The sequence below is a fragment of the Myotis daubentonii genome, chromosome 1 (assembly GCF_963259705.1).
Source record: "Myotis daubentonii chromosome 1, mMyoDau2.1, whole genome shotgun sequence".
In the NCBI taxonomy this organism is placed as follows: Eukaryota; Metazoa; Chordata; class Mammalia; order Chiroptera; family Vespertilionidae; genus Myotis; species Myotis daubentonii.
Window position 1 is genome coordinate 42,004,330 of NC_081840.1, and position 20,847 is coordinate 42,025,176.

General features: G+C 38.9%; 1 protein-coding gene and 1 non-coding gene across 3 annotated transcripts in view; one reads left to right on the forward strand and one right to left on the reverse strand.

Annotated features, from left to right (window-relative positions):
* GLCE (glucuronic acid epimerase) overlaps positions 1-18,992 on the reverse strand; it is a 106,909-nt gene extending 87,917 nt beyond the window's left edge. For both annotated transcript variants that reach the window (XM_059697031.1, XM_059697020.1), the window contains exon 1: positions 18,792-18,992. The gene's annotated coding sequence lies outside the window, so the exon portion shown is untranslated. The remainder of the gene's footprint in view (positions 1-18,791) is intronic.
* Positions 5,649-5,755, forward strand: LOC132223554 (U6 spliceosomal RNA). The gene has a single exon (XR_009450490.1). It is a non-coding gene; the product is annotated as a U6 spliceosomal RNA (small nuclear RNA).
* Positions 18,993-20,847: the final 1,855 nt, after the last annotated feature.

Sequence of the window (20,847 nt, forward strand, 5' to 3'; positions counted from 1 at the left end):
TTTTCAGAACACTATTATTCTTTCAGTGGGTAATTCTTACAGTAATATAAAATAGATGAAACAAATTCTAGAACAAACTTTTAAAAAGAAATGGAACAAATTTTGCTAATTAATATTTTTCTGATTTGGATATTCCTGAAAGACTTGGAGGGAGGTAGAGTTCATGAGGGAGGAGAGGTGTCATTATTCTGTGCTGCAAGACTTGTACACTGCCCTGGCGGTGTGGCTCAGTTGGTAGAGCATCGTCCTGTGTACCTAAAGGTCACCAGTTCGATTCCCAGTCAGTGCACATATCCAGGTTGTGGGTTTGACCCCCTGGGGTACAGAAAGCTCTGAAATGGGCAATTAAACCAATAAAACATGACCAAGGCAGCTGATTGATGCTTCTTACATTGATGTTCTCTCTCTTTCCTCCCCCCTCTTCCTCTCCCACTCTCTAAAATCAATAAAAACATATCTTTTATTTATTTTTTTTAATTTATTTTTTTTATTGCTTAAAGTATTACAAAGGGTACTACATATGTATCCGTTTTATCCCCCCGCCCTAGACAGTCCCCTAGCCTCCCCTATCCCCCAGAATAAAAACATATCTTTTAAAAAAGACTTGTACACTGAATGTGACAAAAGAAAGCTGAAAGAAATTCAAGAAGATCTAACTAAACAAATGGAAAGGCATCCCGTGTCCATGGGTGGGAAGATTTAAAATTGTTAAAATAGCAATAGCCCCCAAAAGTGATCTACTGACTCAATGTAATCCCTATCGAAATCTCAACAACTAGTTTTGCAGAAATAAAAAAGGTGATCCTAAAATCTATATGGAATTGCAAGGGATCCTAAACAACCCTAAAAATCTTGAAGAAAAAAAAAGGTTGGAGGACTCACACTTCTCTTTCAAAATGTACTAAAAACTACAGTAATCATGCAGTACTAGCATAAAGATAGACATACAGATAAATGGAAAAGAATTGAGAGTTCAGAAATAAACCCATTCATCTATGATGAACTGATTTTGACAAGGATGCCAAGACCATCAATAGGGAAAAAAGTCTTTTCAACAAATGGTGCCAGGATAACTAGATATCCACATAAAAAAGAATTTTCCTATCTCACACCATATAGGAAAGTTAACTCAAAATGGAGCAGACCTAAATATAACACCTGAAACCATAAAACTCCAAGAAGAAAACATGGGGTTAAATCTGCATGATCTTGGATTGGGAATGGTTTCTTATATATGACACCAAAAGTATGAGCTACAAAAGAAAAGCAAACAGATCAATTGGACTTTACTGAAATTAAATTTTGTGCATCAAAAGATACTATGAAGAAAGCAAAAAGAAAACCTTCAGAATAGGAGAAAATATTCGCAAATCATGTATGACAAGAATATAGATCCAGTATATATAAGTAACTCTAATAATTCAACAAAAAGACAACCTATTAAAAATTGGACAAAAGACTTGAATTGATATCTCTCTAAAGATACACAAATGGACAATAAGCACATGAAAAGATGCTCTGCATCCCTAGTTATTAGGTAAAATTCAAATAAAAAACATGATGAAATGCCACTTAATACCCACTAGGATAGCTATAATTTTAAAAAATTAACGTCAAGGATGGAGAGAAAGTGAAACCATCATATATTGCTGCTGGGAATGTAAAATGTTATAGCTGCAATGGAAAACAGTACAGGGGTGTGCAAAAGTAGGTTTACCGTTGTAATGCAAATAAATAATACAATAATGAATAAATAATACAAAAAATAAACTGTGTTTCACAAACAACTGCAAACCTACTTTTGCTCACCCCTGTATAGTAATTCCTTAATAAGTTAATCATATAATTTCTATATTTCTGTATCTATCTAGGTTTTGTTCCTAGATAGATACATTCAAACAGGTGTTTAAACAAAAAATTTTACACTAATGTTCACAGCAGAATTCACTATAGCCAAAAAGCAGACCATCCGAAATGTTCATCAATGAATGAATAAAAGGATCAACAAAATGTGCTATACCTATACAAGTATTATTCAGCCATAAGAAGGAATGTTGCAGTGCTACAGGCTACACCATGGATGAACCTTGAGAACAATATGCTCAGTAAAAGAAGCAAGCCACTAAACAGCACATATTGCTTGATTACATTATATGAAATATCCAGAATTGGCGAATCTACAGAGACAGAAAGAAGATTAATGGTTGCCGAGGGCTGAGGGAAAGGGAGGAATGGGGAATGTTTGTTTAATGGTTACAAGATTTCTTTTTGGGGTGACGAAATGTTCTGAAACTAGATATTGGTGACAGTTATACATCATTAATGTATTAAATGTTCTACTGTAATTTAATTTTGCATAACAATATTTTATTACTAACACTTGATATTATATGAAACTATAAGGTGTTGAGAACAAGTAATATACCTAACAGAAAGTTTTGCTATGGGGAATTATAATCAATGAATTTAAAAAAAAAAAAGGTCAGAGCTGGAAAAGTCCCTAGAGAACTGCTTGATCAAACTCTGATCAGTACATACTTTAATGCCTCAATGACAGAATGTACACTCTATTTTCATTTCAACAGTTAAAAACATCATTATGTATCAGTATTTCCCTTCCTTTTTCATTCACTGTTCCTACTTCTATTCTCTGAGAAAGCAAAAGATATGTTTAATTCTTCTTCCACATGCCATTCCTTCCTGTTTTTCACAGAATTACAGATTTGAGACAGGAAGATCTGAAAGATCATTCAGTTACCCAATTTTAAAAGCATTACCATATATCCCACTAAAGCGTCCTTTTTTCCAGGCTAAAAATCTTAAATGTTTCAATTATTTTGCAAGAATCTCTTTCAAGACATGGGCTTCATACTGATTACTCTCCTCTGAATACATTGTTTATCAATGCCTCCTTAAAATGTGACAAACAGAACTGAGAATACTAAGCTAAATGAAGCATTTTGACAACATGCTTCAAAATAATGTTTTTAGTGGGTGTTGGCCTTTGGGGCAGTTATAACAAATCACTGACTCACCAACTTCAGACAAATAAGAAGATACATCCAGGCTTCATCTGCTTAAAAAACAAACACCTACTGCTGTTAGGTCTCCAAGTCTCCAACTCTGCACCTGTGCAGATTTTTTAAAAATTCAATTACAGAGCTTCGTTTGTCCCTATCCAATACATACACATCAAATATAAAAGTACTGTAACAAATATTTTCTTAGATATAGTCTTGCACTCCAATTATTAAAATTAGGGGGTGGGGTATGGGGAGGATCCTGATTCTGTCACACAACAAACATACTAGCACACCCCCTCACAATTTTAAGAGTAACTGATAAACATCTTAAATACTACATGGGGAATGAGAGCAAATTGAGGCATACCACTAAGAATAAACTGTAGTTTGTTTTTAACATCGGACCATTAATGAATTACAGATCCATCTACCTATGTAATTATTTGGACATTTCTCTTGTCTACAAAGGTATCTTAAAAGGCTGTCAAAGGTATTACTGTATAATCGCAGGGGTCCCTTTCCTTATTTTTAAAAGAGGACTAAATGAGGCAATCTATGTAAAGCATTTAATCAGTGTCTAGCACAAAATTAAAAATCAAATAAATGTAGCTATAATTCTAGATAGACTATGGCTAGAGTATCTCCTGAGGAGCCAACCAGTTCACCTGCCCTGTAAGAAAAAAAGTGAGGCTAGTATGGCATGACTTGTTCTCTGTAAACCCTGCTGGCTCCTAGTGATCACTGTCTTACTTTTTAAGTACCAACAATACATGTGTTCAATAATCTGAGAATTTGTTCTGAGAGAGACTAAGATTGCCAGTTTATTATAATTATCTGCAACCTTTACTTGCTTTCCAATATTGTACATATTTCAGCAGTTAAAACACTCTTTTACACATAGCAGGTGTTCAAAAACAAGGTTTGTTGAATTCTTTTTAAAAATTGAGATGATTTTCTAAGTTTTGATAAACGTATTGTAATTATATAAGATGTTAATATCAGGGGAAGCTGGGTGAAAGGTATATGGGAATTCTCTGTACTATCTTTGCAATTCTCCAATAAATATATAACTATTTCAAAATTAAATATTTAAAAAATCCAAATTGTCTTTTCCCACCTCTGATAAATTATTTCTTAAAACTCCTCAAATATTACCAATCACTAGGTGGATATTCTTTAGCAGTCTTCATAGCCCTTTAATTAATCGACTAGGAGACACAAATTCCAGCAAATAGGAGGTCTTAAATACCATTACTTAACCTGGGCCACAAAGAGAGTTAGTATTCAATAGACAATAGTCATCCAAAATTTTATTTCTGGAAACAAAGGACTTAAAAAATATATCCCAAAACAAATATCTTTGCCATAAAGCATTAAAACTCTATAGAATCCAATTAAAACCTCTGACTCCTATTGCTTCAACTATTTATTTAGTAATGACATTTAAGTCAAGCTCCAAGTTCTTAGGTGAGACAAATTACTACTATACTATTAATATGAATATCTTTATAAAATATATTTTTTAAAATGTTTATGTCATGGCTGATTGGTTTTGAATAAGTAAATATGAATTTAAGAAAATGATGAATTTTATTTGCAATTATTCAAGCTCAAACTTTTACTGTTAAGCAACAAAGTAATTAAAATTCTGCTAAAACTGTAACCATCAAGAAATCATAAAATACCTAAGAATAAAGTATCTTTCCCCTAAATGTTCTCCTAAATACCTTAAAATAGCTTTTGTACTTTAAAGAGTTTCTTTCAGGTACCAACTATCTAATTTTCAAAATCTTGGCTTTCCATTTTGGATCAGTACTAGAAAATAAACAGAAGTGCTATTGTCAAAGAATTGATCCAATAATAAAAAGAGCTAAGGACACTTGTCTTATAGAAAATTAGTGCCAAATACTGTCAGACCCTGCTTTTCTTCCTCCTGGGCCAGTAGCCAGAAACTAATCATTTTTAGACCCTTTCTAATTCTTACTATACAATTTAGTACACAATACCACATCTGAACTAGACAGTATTTTAATAAATGTTCTCCATAATTCACCTAGTGTTTCTCCTCTCTCTCTCCTCTCTCTCTCTCTCTCTCTCTCTCTCTCTCTCTCTCTCTCTCACACACACACACACACACACACACACACACACACACACACACACACCATCTACAATACCTCTGGAACTACACAGAAGGAACTGATAACAGTGATTGCCTCTGGGGCAACTGTTTGGGTTTTTATAATAACTACTATTCAAAAGATTAAATTATCTATTAAAAGGAAAAACTACAACAATAAACCATTAATTCTAGTTAAAATATTTCACCTTAAAAAATAATGTATGAAGCATTATCTTTTTTTAAAAATCCTCACCCGAGGATATTTTTTCCATTGATTTTAGAGAAAGAGAGAAACATCAACGTGAAGAGAGACACATTGATTGGTTGCCTCTCACACACACCCTGATGGGGGTAGAGATCAAACCTTCCACCAAGGTACCTGCCCTTGAGTGGACATCTAACCCAGGACCCTTCAGTCCTCGGGCCGATACTCTAACCACTGAGCAATCAGCCAGGTAAGGCATTCTTTATCTTTTAAAAATATTTTTTAAATATTTTACTCAGTGCTTGCTTCGGCAGCACATATACTAAAATTGGAACGATACAGAGAAGATCAGCATGGTCCCTGCGAAAGGATGACATGCAAATTCGTGAAGTGTTCCATATTTTTTCGTAGCAATATCTTTACAGACACATACATATCCTAGGGCAAGAGAGACTAAGAAGAAAATAAACAAATGGGATTACATCAAAATAAAAAGCTTCTGCACAGCAAAAGAAACCATCAACAAAACAACAAGAAAGCCCACTGCATGGGAGAACATATTTGCCAATGTTATCTCCGATAAGGGTTTAATCTCCAGCATTTACAGGGAACTCAAACAACTCAACAAAAGATAAACAACCCAATCAAAAAATGGGCAAAGGACTTAAATAGACACTTTTCGAAAGAGGACAGAAAGCCAAGAGACATGAAAACATGCTCAAAGTCACTAATCATCTGAGAGATGCAAATCAAAACGACAATGAGGTACCACCTCACACCTGTCAGAATGGCTATCATCAACAAATCAACAAATGACAAGTGTGGAGAGGATGCGGAGAAAAAGGAACACTCCTTCACTGCTGGTGGGAATGCAGACTAGTGCAGCCACTGTGGAAAACAGTATGGCGTTTCCTCAAAAATTTAAAAATGGAACTACCATTTGATCCAGCAATACCACTTCTAGGAATATATCCCAAGAAAACAGAAACACCAATCAGAAAGGATATATAACCCGTATGTTCATAGCAGCACAGTTTACAATAGCCAAGATTTGGAAACAGCTTAAATTCCCATCAACAGATGAGTGGATTAGAAAACTATGGTATATCTTCACAATGGAATACTATGCTGCTGTAAAAAAGAAGGAATTCTTACCATTTGCAGCAGCATGGATGGAACTGGAGAGCATTATTCTAAGCAGTCAGTGAAAGACAAACACCACATGATCTCACTCATTTATGGATAATAAAGAACATTATAACCAGATGAACAAAAAGATAGATACAGAGGCAGAGAAGCATGGAACAGACTGTCAAATTACAGCGGGAAGGCTGGGGAGTGTTGGGGCGGGGGAGGTAAGAGATCAACCAAAGGACAGACTTGTATGCATGCATATAAGCATAACCAATGGACACAAGACACTGGGGGGCGGGGTGAGGGCATGTGCCAGGGGGTAGGGGAGGCCAGGGGAAGGTCAAGGGGGGGGGGGGGGTAAGGAAGGAGACATATGTACTACTATCTGTAATACTTTAAACAATAAAATAAAATAAGAAACCATCGACAAAATGAAAAGCGCCCCCTGTATGGGAGAATATATTTTGCAATGATACATCTGATAAAGGAAGACAAACAATTCAATTAAAAAATGGGCAAAGGACCTAAACAGACACTTCTCCAAAGGGGCATACAGAAGGCCAAGAGACATATGAAAAAAATGCTCATGGTCCTGATCACCAGAGAGATGTAAATTAAAATAACAAGCAGGTATCACCTCACACCTGTCATAATGACTATCAGCAACAAATCAACAAATGACAAGAGTGCTGGAGAGGATGTGGAAAAAAGGGAACCCTACACTGCTGGTGGGAATGCAGACTGGTGCAGCCACTGTGGAAAACAGTATGGAGTTTCCTCAAAAATTAAATATGGAACTCCCATTTGACCCAGTGATCCCATTTCTAGGAATATATCCTAAGAAACCCAAAACAGCAATCAGAAAGAATGTGTGCACCCCTATATTCATAGCAGCACAATTTACAATAGCTAAGATCTGGAAACAGCCCAAGTGCCCATCAGTTGATGAGTGAATACAAAAGCTGTAGTACATTTACACCATGGAATACTATGCAGCAGTAAAAAAGAAGGATCTCTTACCCTTTGAGACAGCATAGAAGGACCTGGAGAGTATTATGCTAAGTGAAATAAGCCAGTAAGAGAAAGACAAGTATCATATAATCTCACTCATATGTGGAATCTAATGAATAAAATAAACTGATTAACAAAACAGATCCAGAGACATAGAATCATGGAACAGACTGTTGACTCTCAGAGGGAAGGCTGGGGTGGGTGGAAAGAGATCAACCAAAGAACTTGTATGCATATATGCATAACCCATGGACACAGACAACAGGGTGGTGAAGGCCAGGGATGGAGGTTGGGGGTGGGCTAGAAAGGGTCAATGGGAGAAAAAGGGGACATATGTAATACTTTCAACAATATATATTTAGAAAGCTAAAAAATATATTTTATATGTGTTTTAAAAATAATTTACAATGCTCACCTTCACTTATCAAAGAAATACAAATTAAAGTAAGATCATTTTGTTTATAAAATTAGGAAAGATTTTTAAAACTAATATTAAATATTGGCATAACCTTTCTAGAAAGCAATGTGTCAATATGTATAATTTTTTAAAGTTCTTACCTTTTGACTGAACATTTTTATTCCCGTCCTAAGACAATAATCAAGTATGGAGACATTTATGCACAAAGATTTTCATCAACATTATCATCAGAGGAGTAAAATGTTCAATAATTATGAATGGTTAAATCAGACATCTACTCAATAGAATATTATGCTGATATTAAAATTAGGTTTTGAAACAATTTTAACAAAGTAAAAATAATCTTCATAATTTATTGCTTGCTGGGGGGGATAAACAGTATACAAATGAATTAATATATTCATGGGAGGAGGAAGAATATATACTATAATGTTAGCAATACTTATATTTGAGTTAAGGCATTAGATTTTTGTCTTTCATGTTTCTCCAAGTTTTTAAAATGAGTTCTTAGAACTTATAAAATCAGGGGGAAAACATTATATACATATGTTTATATATGTATAGACCACACACATATTCTTAAGTTTATAATATTGCAAAACTGATGTGGTATTTAAACAGCTGAAATAAATGAAGTGTAAACTTTTATGGAAGCCAATGACAAAATAGCCCATATACTGTGTATCATTAAGATGATTCCTACCATGCAATAGCACTCCCAGCTGGCTTTATTTTTATTTTATTTTTTAAAATGTTTTTATTGATTTTTTTTTAAAGAGAGAGAAAGGGAGAGGGAGAAAGAAACATCGATGAGAGAGAAACATTCATCAGCTGTCTTGTGCATGACCCCACTGGGGATTGAGCCCACAACCCAGGCATGTACCTCTTGGTGCATGGGTTGATGCTCAGCCACTGAGCAACACTGGCCAGGCAGCTAGCTAGCTTATTTTTAAATCAATACAATAAAATAATAAAATTTCAAATATAATGAAAAACATAAACTGATGAACAAAAATAGAACCAGAGACACAGAAGCGTCGAACAAACTGTCCAACCTATGAGGGAAGGCAGGGGGTAAGGGGGTAAGAGGTCAACCAAAGGACTTGTATGCATGCATATGAGCATAACCAATGGACACAGACAGTAGGGGGGTGAGGGCATGTGCTGGGGGGTAGGAGAGGTCAATGGGGCAAAAAGGAGACTCATGTAATACTTTAAACAATAAAGAATTTAAAATAAATAAATAAATTAACAAAGGAAAGTTTCAGACGATCATATGATAAAATATGAACAAAATTTAAACCCCATCAAACAGGATTAATACTGTTATGAGTTAGATAATTACACTTATTAGGATAAATAATATCCCTGGAAAAAGGAACTGATTAAACTAACATATAACATCCAAATTAATAAATATAACCAAACTTTTCTTTTAAATGGACTGAGTTCACTAGTGGGAAAAACAATACTTATTAATGAATTGGTAAATTATAATTTCTCACACATTAACTAATCTGTATAGTTTCAAATACAGATAGAGTTTTCCCCTAAAGATTATTTCCACCACTAGTTGCCCACTAGGAAATCACAAATCTCACCAAGTCACTATTATGCTTAGCATCCTTCAGTGGGTTACCACTGCCTGAAATGCAGTGTTTACAACCCTTACAAAAGTCTTCATGCCTTGCTTTTACTCCCTCCTCCTTCATTCTCACTTGCTTCCTATGCTTTAGCCCAGTGGTTTGCAAAGTGTGATCCTTGAACCAGCAACATCTCCAACAACTGTGAACATTTTAGAATTACAAATTCATGAGCCCCACTCCTACCAGGAGATTCATATGCACGTTATAGTTTGAAATCCACCCTTCTAGCCCTCCTGAATTGCCTGCAGATCCCCAAATCTGCACTGCTCTCTCTGCAAATGCAGTTCTCTACCTATAGTGTACTGTTACCCATTTCCTATGGGTATCCCATCTACTTCATTTCCTATTCATCTTTCAAGGCTGAAGCTTAAGAATCACTTCAAAGGGGAACTGAAAACTTTTCCAAAAGGAGAAAAATATTTATCAGGATTTTTCCTGTTATTGTAGGGGCTCTCGTTTGCATCTTCACCAACTAAAGCCACTTTTAAAATGACTTAAGGCCATCAAAGAAAGCCTTTCTTTGACATATCCTCAAACATAGGTTATTAACACATCAAAGAAATAAAAAACAGATTCATAGTTCTTCCACCCATTGATTTCAAACTATAAAATAGTAGAAAAATATGATGTATGATAAACCAAACTGTCAGAAAGAATTGGCTTTTATTATGGAAAAAAATATAAGAAAATAGCCAATAAGGTCTGAAATTCACATTTTGAAATTAATTTGATTTTTCTCTTTTATGTGTATATTTCTCCCATCTTCTGGAGGAGGGAGAGCAATTAATAAAGAATATGGGTGGGTGTTTTTAAAGGCAGAGAAGAGAAATGTATAGGGATTGTTCTTCAATATTTTTAATAAGTTTGAGATAATCTCACAGTACATGATTAGTTAATAATTTATCTTTACCCTGGACAGTGTGGCTCAGTTGGTTGGAGTTTTGTCCCATACACCAAAAGGTAGCAGGCTTGATTCCTAGTCAGGGCACATATCCAGGCTGTGGGTTCGATTGCTTGGTTGGGGCACATATGGGAGGCAACTGATTGATATTTCTCTCTCACATAAAAGTTTCTCTCTCCCTCCCTCTTCCTCTCTATTAAAATCATCATCATCTTCAATCAGTTAATGACCTTCTAGCATGTGCTAAGAACCACGTGGGATTAAGGATTATGTGCACCTGTAGGTTAATTCCCAGTTATTTAGCCAAGAAATGAAACCTTATGCCCATCAAAAGACAAGTGCAGCCGAAACCGGTTTGGCTCAGTGGATAGAGCGTCGGCTTGCGGACTGAAAGGTCCCAGGTTCGATTCCGATTCCGGTGAAGAGCATGTACCTGGGTTGCGGGCACATCCCCAGTGGGAGATGTGCAGGAGGCAGCTGATCGATGTTTCTAACTCTCTATCTCTCTCCCTTCCTCTCTGTAAGAAATCAATAAAAAATATATTTTAAAAAAAAAAAAGACAAGTGCAAAGTTATTCATAGAAGCTTTGTTTCTAAGCTAAAACTGGAAATGTCCCAAATATCTATCAAGAGTAGAAGAGAAAAATATATATACTCATAAAATTAAATACTACACAATGAAAAATAATAAACTACTGCTAACTCTAAAAACATGGATGAACCTCACAGAGGAAACCAGATATAAAAGAATGATTTGATTCCCTTTACATGAAGTTCAGGAATAAGCAAAACTAATCTATTGTAATGGAGGTCAAACAGTGGTTACCTTGGGAAGTACTGACTAGGAGAAAGCATGAGAAAGACTTCTAAGATCCTAGAAGTATTCTATATCTTGATCTAGTTGGTGATTACACATTTAGTTTATACATGTAGAAATTCATGGAATTGTTTATGATTTCTGTAATTTACTGTATATAATTTTTTAAAGTCCTATAAAAGTAAAAAAAAAAAAGAAGAAGAAGAAGAAGAAAAAGTTCCTTCTCCTTCATACCAGCCAGAAGTGAGGGGGAGAGAGAGCGAGAGAGGAAGAGAAGGGAGAGAGGGAGAGAGGGAGAGAGGGAGAGAGGGAAGGAGGGAAGGAAGGAAGGAAGGAAGGAAGGAAGGAAGGAAGGAAGGAAGGAAGGAAGGAAGGAAGGAAGGGAGGGAGAGAGGAAGGGAGGGAGGGGGGGAGAGAGGAAGGGAGGGAGGGGGGGAGAGAGGGGAGGTAGATCAAATGATCTTTACATTTCTGCTTTAGAGTTCAATTGTCTTATTCATTCAACAAAAATTTGGCTACCTACACTGAAACAGGTACTGTTCTGGGTACTAGGTATAAAGCATTGAATAAAATGCATAAAAATCCCTGCCATGATGGCCCTTACACTATAGTAGGGGTAAAAAGACAATACAAATATAGAGTATGTTGGGTAGCAAAAAGGCACAATAAAAGAAACAAAGCAGGGAAGAGGAATACAATGAGTATGTGTGAAAGGGATATTGTAATTTTAAACAAGGTAGCCAGTAAAGGCCTCATAGAAGGGGTGATCTTTTAATTAAGATGTGAAGGAAGTAGGGAAGGAGACACATGGATATCTGGAAGAACAAGTTTTAGGCCTTCTGAAACAGCAAGGAGGCCACTGTCACTGAAGGGAAGTGAGCAAGGGTAAAACGTTAAAAAAAAAAGCGAGAGGTTCTTTTCCCCCTTTCATACCACTCCAACTCTTTATTTAAAGACTAACTTAAGCTAAACATTTTTTACACAGAAACTTCTATAACCACTAGCCACTCTATATTTATTTGATCTTTTCTGCTCCTATAGCTGTATCACTCATGGCATTTTTATATACTACCTTGCAATTAAATAATACTGCCTCCCACTCCCAAATAAACCATACCTTTTCAGAACAGTGACTAAATGTTATGCTTTTTTGTATCCCTAGTACTTGGTCCAGTACTTAAATAGTTACTGGTAAGGCCAATGCTAATAATAACTTCATCAGGCATAAGATTAGTAAACTGTGGACAGATTTTTTAAAAATAAAAAGAGGAAGGAAAGAGACCAAGACTAGGGAAGTATGTGAGTAAAGGTACTGAGGCGTTTCCATGTGTCATGATCCAAAGTCAGGATCATCTCTGAGCCATGTCCTTAACACTCTGAGATCCTCAACATCACTTTTCTAAAGGCCACTCTAGGCTTTTTTTTTCCCCTTGGGGTGGGGGGTGCAGGGGGGACCTGGCATCTGATATGGGAGGCAACTGATTGATATTTCTCTCTCACATAAAAGTTTCTCTCTCCCTCCCTCTTCCTCTCTATTAAAATCATCATCATCTTCAATCAGTTAATGACCTTCTAGCATGTGCTAAGAACCACGTGGGATTAAGGATTATGTGCACCTGTAGGTTAATTCCTAGTTATTTAGCCAAGAAATGAAACCTTATGCCCATCAAAAGACAAGTGCAGCCGAAACCGGTTTGGCTCAGTGGATAGAGCGTCGGCTTGCGGACTGAAAGGTCCCAGGTTCGATTCCGATCAAGGGCATGTACCTGGGTTGCGGGTACATGAATTCCCATCTTCAGTGTGCAACTAACCATATGACCATAGGTAATTCCTTAGTCTCTCAGTGCCTCTGTTTCTGTATATATAAAATAATGGTTTTATAATACCATGTTTACAACTAACTTAAAGAAACTCTTAACCAACTAGCTGTGTGATCCTGAGCAAGTCATTCAACTTCTCTTGCTTATGTCACGTTCTCTCATACGCTAAATGAAGGACTTGGATTAAATGGTCTCTAAAGTCCACCCAACCTCAACTTCTCCTTAGATTTTTTGAAAAATCTGAATGGATAAACCTTATAACCTACTTTTTCAATTTATACAATGAGTCAAGTATCTATTAATAATTTAAGATATATTGAATAAACAGTCATATTCAGAAAGTAATGCAGTATTTTGAAAAAACATAGACTCTGAAATAAGACAGACCTGGATCTAGTCATAACCTGCTTTTTAGTAGATAATGACCCTGAGTAAGTTATTAAATTTACAGTACTTGTTTTGAAGATTAATGGCAATGTATGTAAAGCAATTATTAAATGAATATAAAAACCCACACACATTGGCAACAATCATTTCCCATATAAGAAAACAGTCAAGGTAAAATATCTGCCAAATCACTGATATCCAAGATCTGAAATACCCAAACTAGTTCATAATTCTCTTAGCAATTTTAGATATAAGGATACCTCAAAATTCAGACTTTCCTGCAAGTTTAACAAAGTAACCCTTAACTCCTATAGTTGCAGTAGTCTCACATCTTAGTAAGAATCAAATGTCAATTTGAGGCCAGTGAGGCAAGAAAGTAAGATAATTTAGAAAGCCCCAAGTTTTAGAAAAATAGGACAACACTGAGATTTCAGCTTAATTCATCTTAGATATTATGAAGACACTAGAAGCCCAGTGCACGAATTCGTAAGCCAGTGGGGTCCCTTGGCCTGGCTTGCAGGATCAAGCTGAAACCAGCTCTCTGACATCCCCCGAGGGGTCCCAGATTGCAAGAGGGCTCAGGCCCGGCCAAGGGACCCCACCAGGGACCCCACCGGTGCATGATTGGGTCTGGGGAGGCACACGGGAGGTTGGCCAGCTGAGAAGGGACTGCGGGAGGGCTCCAGGGCGTGTTCGGCCCCTCTTGCTCAGTCCCAATCGGCAGGACCCCAGCAGCAAGCTAACCAGTCGGAGCATCTGTCCCCTGGTGGTCAGTGCACTGTCATAGCGGCGGTTGAGCGGCCTTAGCATATCACACTGTGATTGGTTGAAGAGCCGACCAGTCAACCGGACACTTAGCATATTAGGCTTTTATTATATAGTATTAATCGTGGCATTGAGTTCAAACATGTAATGAGAACCAACAGTGTAAAATAAGCAACAGAGACTGAAAAAGTACTAATACAAATATAAACTTGCCTTTGAATCCAGGAGGAGACAGAATAAATAATTATAGCAAACTAAGTAACATCAGAGAATGAACAAGACATAAAGAGTGAATAACCGAGTGGGAAGAGAAGAAGGAGGAAAAAGGACACTGAAGACTTAAAAAGCCGATAGAGCTTGGTTGTAAAATCAGTAGTCTTTGTCTACAAGTTAGGAAAAGGAAACGCATTCTAAGCAATGGGGAAAATATATGAAAAGGCTCTAAATCAGGAAGCAGTATGGCTCTTTCAGCGAACTGATTTTATTAATACAGTTAGAGCTTTAAGTTTATGGTGGGGGAATGGCAAGAGATGAGTCAGATGATGAAGGGCCTTGTAACAATACATAGTTTGGACTAAACACTGTAAGTAAAGGAGTATAGGTTTTAAGAAAGAAGCACTGGACAGATTTGCATTTTAGAAAAATCACCTTGGCATTAGTGTAAAGTATGGATTAAAGGGGGTCAACCACTAGAGACCTCATTCTACAATCAGAGTTAAATAAGGACATTAGATTATCATATAGATATTCTACTATAGAATCAGGGACCAGAAATAAAACCAACAACGCTTTAACAGATAAAGCTAAGTTATCAAAAGGGAATCGTTTACCCTCGTAATGTATATTCTGGAATTAAGTATTTCTCATAAATCTTAAAAAAGAAGAGGCTTCTAAAATTAGGTATGACTTGTAAAAATTATATGAAACTAGTTGTATCCTGAGTACTATCTACTCTTATGGCATCTATCTCTTTTTGTGCATATAATACTGCAGATCTGCAACATAAAAACCAATGCAATAAAACCCTTGGAATTTATATAGATTATTTATAGAGATTTCTCTTGCTTTAATTTTATATATACAGAAACAGAGGCACTGAGAGACTAAGGAATTACCTATGGTCATATGGTTAGTTGCACACTGAAGATGGGAATTCATGTCTTATTATTTCCTTTCTAGAAAGTGATTTAATATATCATATTTATGATTCTAGAATGCTGAATGATAATCCAAAAGACACTCTGCTATTGTAATTTTCAGCAGTGTAATAATGAACTATAGAACTATCTTTACGTTTCATATGCCTCAGAAGAAAAACGTATCTATTAGATTTGCATGTGTTTCATAAAACAAGAACACTTCCTCCTCTGCCATTAAAACACACCCTATTCTTCTGCAGAGAGTCTAAAAACTTCCTTTGTCAAACTTAGGACACAATTAAATTTGAAAAAAGAAAGGCCTAAGATTAACTTATCTTTATATAATTAAATTTCCAACATCTTTAACATGTTTTAACATTTTACTTAAGTTTCAGTCTTTTTCTTATTTTGTCATGCTCCCCACCCCTATAATTTTTAGATCCTTAAAATATATATTTTTCCTTCACTAATACACACAAGTAGATGTGGCAACACTGACAAAAGTCTGATAAATACTGTACTTTTCACAAATTTGCCCAGTGATCAAAATTTTTAATTTTTACACTTCTCTAATTTACACTTAATTAATGTCTACTCATTGAAATAGATTCAAATAATATAAAAACAAAATTAATAAGCTGTCTTATGTCTTTGCAATTTCTCTTGAAAAATCCTCCAAACACTGATAAGTTTTATGTGTGTTCTTACAGACTTTTTTTAATGCTTACATAACAACAGGTGCTAATACTCAAAGAGTCAATATATATTTAATACCCAAACTCTACTGATCATAATGTAATCTTTTCTTTAATAATTCAGAAGGTAGCCAAAACCGGTTTGGCTCAGTGGATAGAGCGTCGGCCTGCGGACTGAAAGGTCCCAGGTTCGATTCCGGTCAAGGGCATGTACCTGGGTTGCGGGCACATCCCCAGTAGGAGATGTGCAGGAGGCAGCTGATCGATGTTTCTCTCTCATCGATGTTTCTAACTCTCTATCTCTCTCCCTTCCTCTCTGTAAAAAATCAATAAAATATATTTTAAAAAAAAAATAATTCAGAAGGTAGATCATTATCTTGCTTGGTTTCTGGTTATCACAACAGACATCAATTATATTATCATTCAGGGGTTATTTAAAAAGTGAGCTAAATCCAAAGTACGCTTTTATTTCTTCCTTATCAGCATCTCAATTATTTTATGTATTTAGTTGTTGTCCTCTCGCTCCATGTACTAGTAGGTTACATGAGAGCTGGAATCATTGTACTTCCAGTGCTTGACACCTAGCAGCTAATCAAATACTTGTTGACTGATTATTATGTTCACTTAGAAATTAGACAAGCTGCTTAAAAAAATAAGTTATTGAAATCTGCTTAATTTGTCATTTGTCTTACAAAAGTGAGGAGAAAAAAAGTTTTCTTACGTTTGGGGGGGTTCTTGTTTGTTTGGGGGGAGTTTGGCTGTAGTTCCAAATATCTGCTAAACTGATAAGTTTTGATAGCTATAAAAGTCAATCAGGTATTTTGGTTTCAATTATAACAGCAACAACAAAGAACAACGTAAGCTCTCCAAAGACTTAAATATTTGTTATGCAGGATTCCATTGTTTTGTTTTTTTAAAAAAATGATTGCAATATTCAAGGATTAAGTACATTTTCCCTAATCTATCTGATTCTAAAACCAAAAGAAAAAGACAAAATTCTTTGCTTTGGCATACTTAAATTTGTCTGTTTACCTAAAATTACAGAATTACTATGAGCTCCACTGCCTGCCACATCAGACTTCATTTACAGGCCTCTATCATACAGTAGCTATCTGACCAGAATAATTGTCAGGCAAACTCACGGACTTTCTGACCCACAGATTTTTTATTTATTTATTTTTTTTGAACCACATTTCACATATATACAGGTCCTTTGAACTGCATCTAAGTCTGGGCTAGTTACCGAGAACTCTAGGTAAGTTTCATGACGGACTGTACCTTTCCAATAAAACTGTTCAGCACGATTCTCTAACAGAGCCCTGTTAGTCACCCGGGCCGGTCTCCAATGACACTGCTGCAGAGTTTTAGCTCTGGAACTTCAAATTCCAGTATGTTACTTGGAGGCTAAACTTGAAGTTCCCCTTATCCACACATGCTTTAGTCTAGAGAAGCCAGAACACACCTTCCCAGCACCACTTGACTTGATCTAATTCAGACAAGACTTGAGTACAGTCTGGGCAAAGCAGATCACCCGGGAAAGGGAAGCCAAAGCCAAAATTACACATGCTTCCCCATCCTCAGCGGCTTCTACGCTGAACCCGAGGACACTCGCCTCCCTAAAAAAACAAACAAACTTATCGTCTACACCCCGCCTCAGGGGCTGCTGCCACTCCTGGTCCCAGAGCAGCAAGGCCAGCACGCCCCCACAGGGACCCTGGGGCAGAGGAAAGAAAACTGCAGAGCGAACCCACTCTTTCTCCAACTCGTCAACAGAACGGATCGACCTTCCAACCAAGCGTCGAGTACATCCTCATCTCGAAAGAAAGACCTGTCCCAGGCGGCTGGCCGACCAGACGGTCCCCTGGGCCGGCTCAGGATGCCCCTCGAAGCCCCCTCGCGCTGCGAGTCGCCCCGGCGCCTGCGGGGCCGCGCCCTCCATTCAAGATCACCCGGGAACCCGCGAACTCGCCCCGTCCCCCCCATAGACTGGAGACCATGCCAAGTTACCGCCCCCCTCTGGGCAAAGCAAAAACCCCAATAAAGACGCCGGTCTCCGCGGTACACCCTTCCGCCCCCAGCAGCACACCACGGCGCCCGGCCGGCCCCAGCCGAGACCTCGCCCTCTAGCCCGGAGACCCCGATTCACAGACCCCTTTCCCCGGAACCCTAATAATCTGCTTCTTCATCCCAGAAATGCGAAACAGACACCCACTCCCGCTCAAAGGACCTCCCCGAGACCTGCCCCTTCAGAGACCTAGCACCTTGCTAAACTGAATCTTCTGCACTCTAAGAGCCTGAGACCCCGGTAAAGGGACCCCTTGTCCCGGAACCCCGCTCGCTACACCACCTCAAGGAACCTCAGGACCCTGGTAACTCTCCCACGATCCCGAAGACCCAGCACCCTACCCTCTACGCCACCACCGCCGCCGCCACCCCCCAAGCCCGAAGAGCCCTAGGACCCTAATAACCGCCCCCTCCCTCACCCCGAGGAGCGCCGGCCACACCGCCCCCGGGCGCCCGCACCCGATCCTGCCACACCGCCTCCTGCACTCCCGAACCCCGCCAAGCTTTGCGCCCATCAGGCAGCGCCGCGCTGCCCCGGGAGCCGCCCCCGGAGCCGCCCCCGTCGGGAGCCCGACTGCCCCGGCGGCTCCGAATCCGCGCTCCTCGAACGCTCCTCGGCGGAGACGCGCTCCGGGCTTCCTTACCTGGGCAGCGTCGGAGGGCGAGCGGATCGGGGAGCCCTGAGGAAGAGGAGGAGGCGGCAGAGAAGGGGCGGCCCAGGCCTGCGGCTGCCGCAGCTCCAACCTCTCCGCGAGGAAGCGCTTGTGTGAGAAGAGCCCTCCCGCTCCGCGCGCAGCCAGGAGACCGAGCCACAGCCGTGCCCGCCGCTCTTCCCGCGAGATCCCAGCCACGGCGAGGGGCGGGAGCGGCGGCTCGAGTGACAGCGCCCTGAGCCTATCGGCGGCGGCGTGGGAGGCGGGACTCAGAGCCTGTTACTACCAATTGTAAAATAGGAAAGGTACTTTGCCCCGCCCACCGCTGCTGCTCCTCCTCCGCCCCTCCTCAATAAACTAGAAGCAAAGGCAGCAGTGACCTTAAGTAGACCGAGGCGGTGGGCGTTCGCGGGGTAGCAACCTGGACCGCGAATTTGGCTTGTGTCGGCACCAGCACAGCCTTCGTGGATACCCCTGGTTCGGGGGAGAAGCCGGTCTTCACACCTGTGCAGGCAGAGGCGCTGTTACCCTTGGTTACAGCGCTGCCGGAATGAAGTTCGCTTCTTCCTAGTTGAAGACGCACCCGCGTTGGTTACCTGGTTCTAAACTACTTTTCCCCCCATCTCGGCTTCTCCTCCCTCTCCACCTCAAACATGGTGCCATTGTTGAGATGCCCGTGTTTTCCAACTCAGGACATCGGGTCTGACAAAGGACTCTTCTGATTCGTGCATTTATTTCTACTTAACGCCTTCTAGAAAAGTAAATCTTACTTGACTCACCAATATAACAAATTACAAGTCGTATCTCTCTAGACCCCAGTGCGTGGCACACGCAGGACACTGAATAAATGTTAAAGGAATGAATGAAGAATGTGATATTTAAATATATGAAATCTGGATCCGCCCCTGAAAATCCCGGCTCTCTTAACATTTCCTCTACAATGACAGCCACTCCCTAAATCCAATCTCTTCATTGTTATGCCTGTCCTGTAGCCTTCATTCATTGTCCCTTCCTCACTGCCTTACCTAGAGCAGCAAGAAGTGTCCTTTCTCCTCATTCAGGTTAACCCCAGCACCTGTGCACTGGAGCTCAGCCATTCCCAGATTTTGTTGAATCTTTTCTTATCAGTTTCCCCTCTCTAATCAAGCTCTTTTCTGCCACAAACATTCTCCATCTTTTGAACAGAATAGAACCACCTACCTTTTCCACCCTCTCAAGCTACTCTATCTCCTCTCTTCTTTCTTTTCAGAATCATACTTCTTGAGAAACATCAAAGTATATTTGCTATCTCTACTTACTCATCTCTGTTTTTCCCCATGACAATGTTGCTTTTGCCCACACAATCTGCTGTTCTCTCAATGGCCACAAAAGACCTCTTTCCTAATGGGCAAATGGTCTGTTTGGGGGAATCTTTCCCAATGACCTCTCTGCAGTCTTTGGTATCTGATTCTCCTGATTGTCTAGCTACTCTTCTGACTTTTTTTTTTTAATCTTCTTTCCTGGTTTGAAAACTGTTGTGTATTGATATCTCCTTATCGTATAGCCATATGTTGCTTGTAATAAGAAATATGACTACATGTGGTTGCACACTTTGAGTGCCAGTAAGTGGCTCAGACAAAAGCTGTTAGAGGAGTGCAGAGGGAGGAGGCACAAGTATGAGCCTGGGTCTTAAAACAGTAGCTTGGCCTATCCAAATGCAGGGCAAAAATGGAGGCCTTTCAGAGAAAAACAGTGTGAACCTGAGCACAGAGAAGACGATGTGAGCGGAACCTGCCTATGAGTAGATCAGTTTGCTGGTTGGAAAATTCCTGCAGAAGAGCCGTGGAGGAGCCAATAGCAAAAAGCCTTAAAAACAACAACAAGGCAAGCTGATTTAGTTTGCTTCTGTATTAAATGGGGAACCAGAACCAACCTAACATTGGTAGGACCCACAAAACCACTACACATCTCACATATCAAATGTCAAAATAAGTAAAACATATAAAACAAGCCAACAACATGTGAAATTAAAAAATTGGAAGACCATGTTTGCACTTAGAATTCTGGG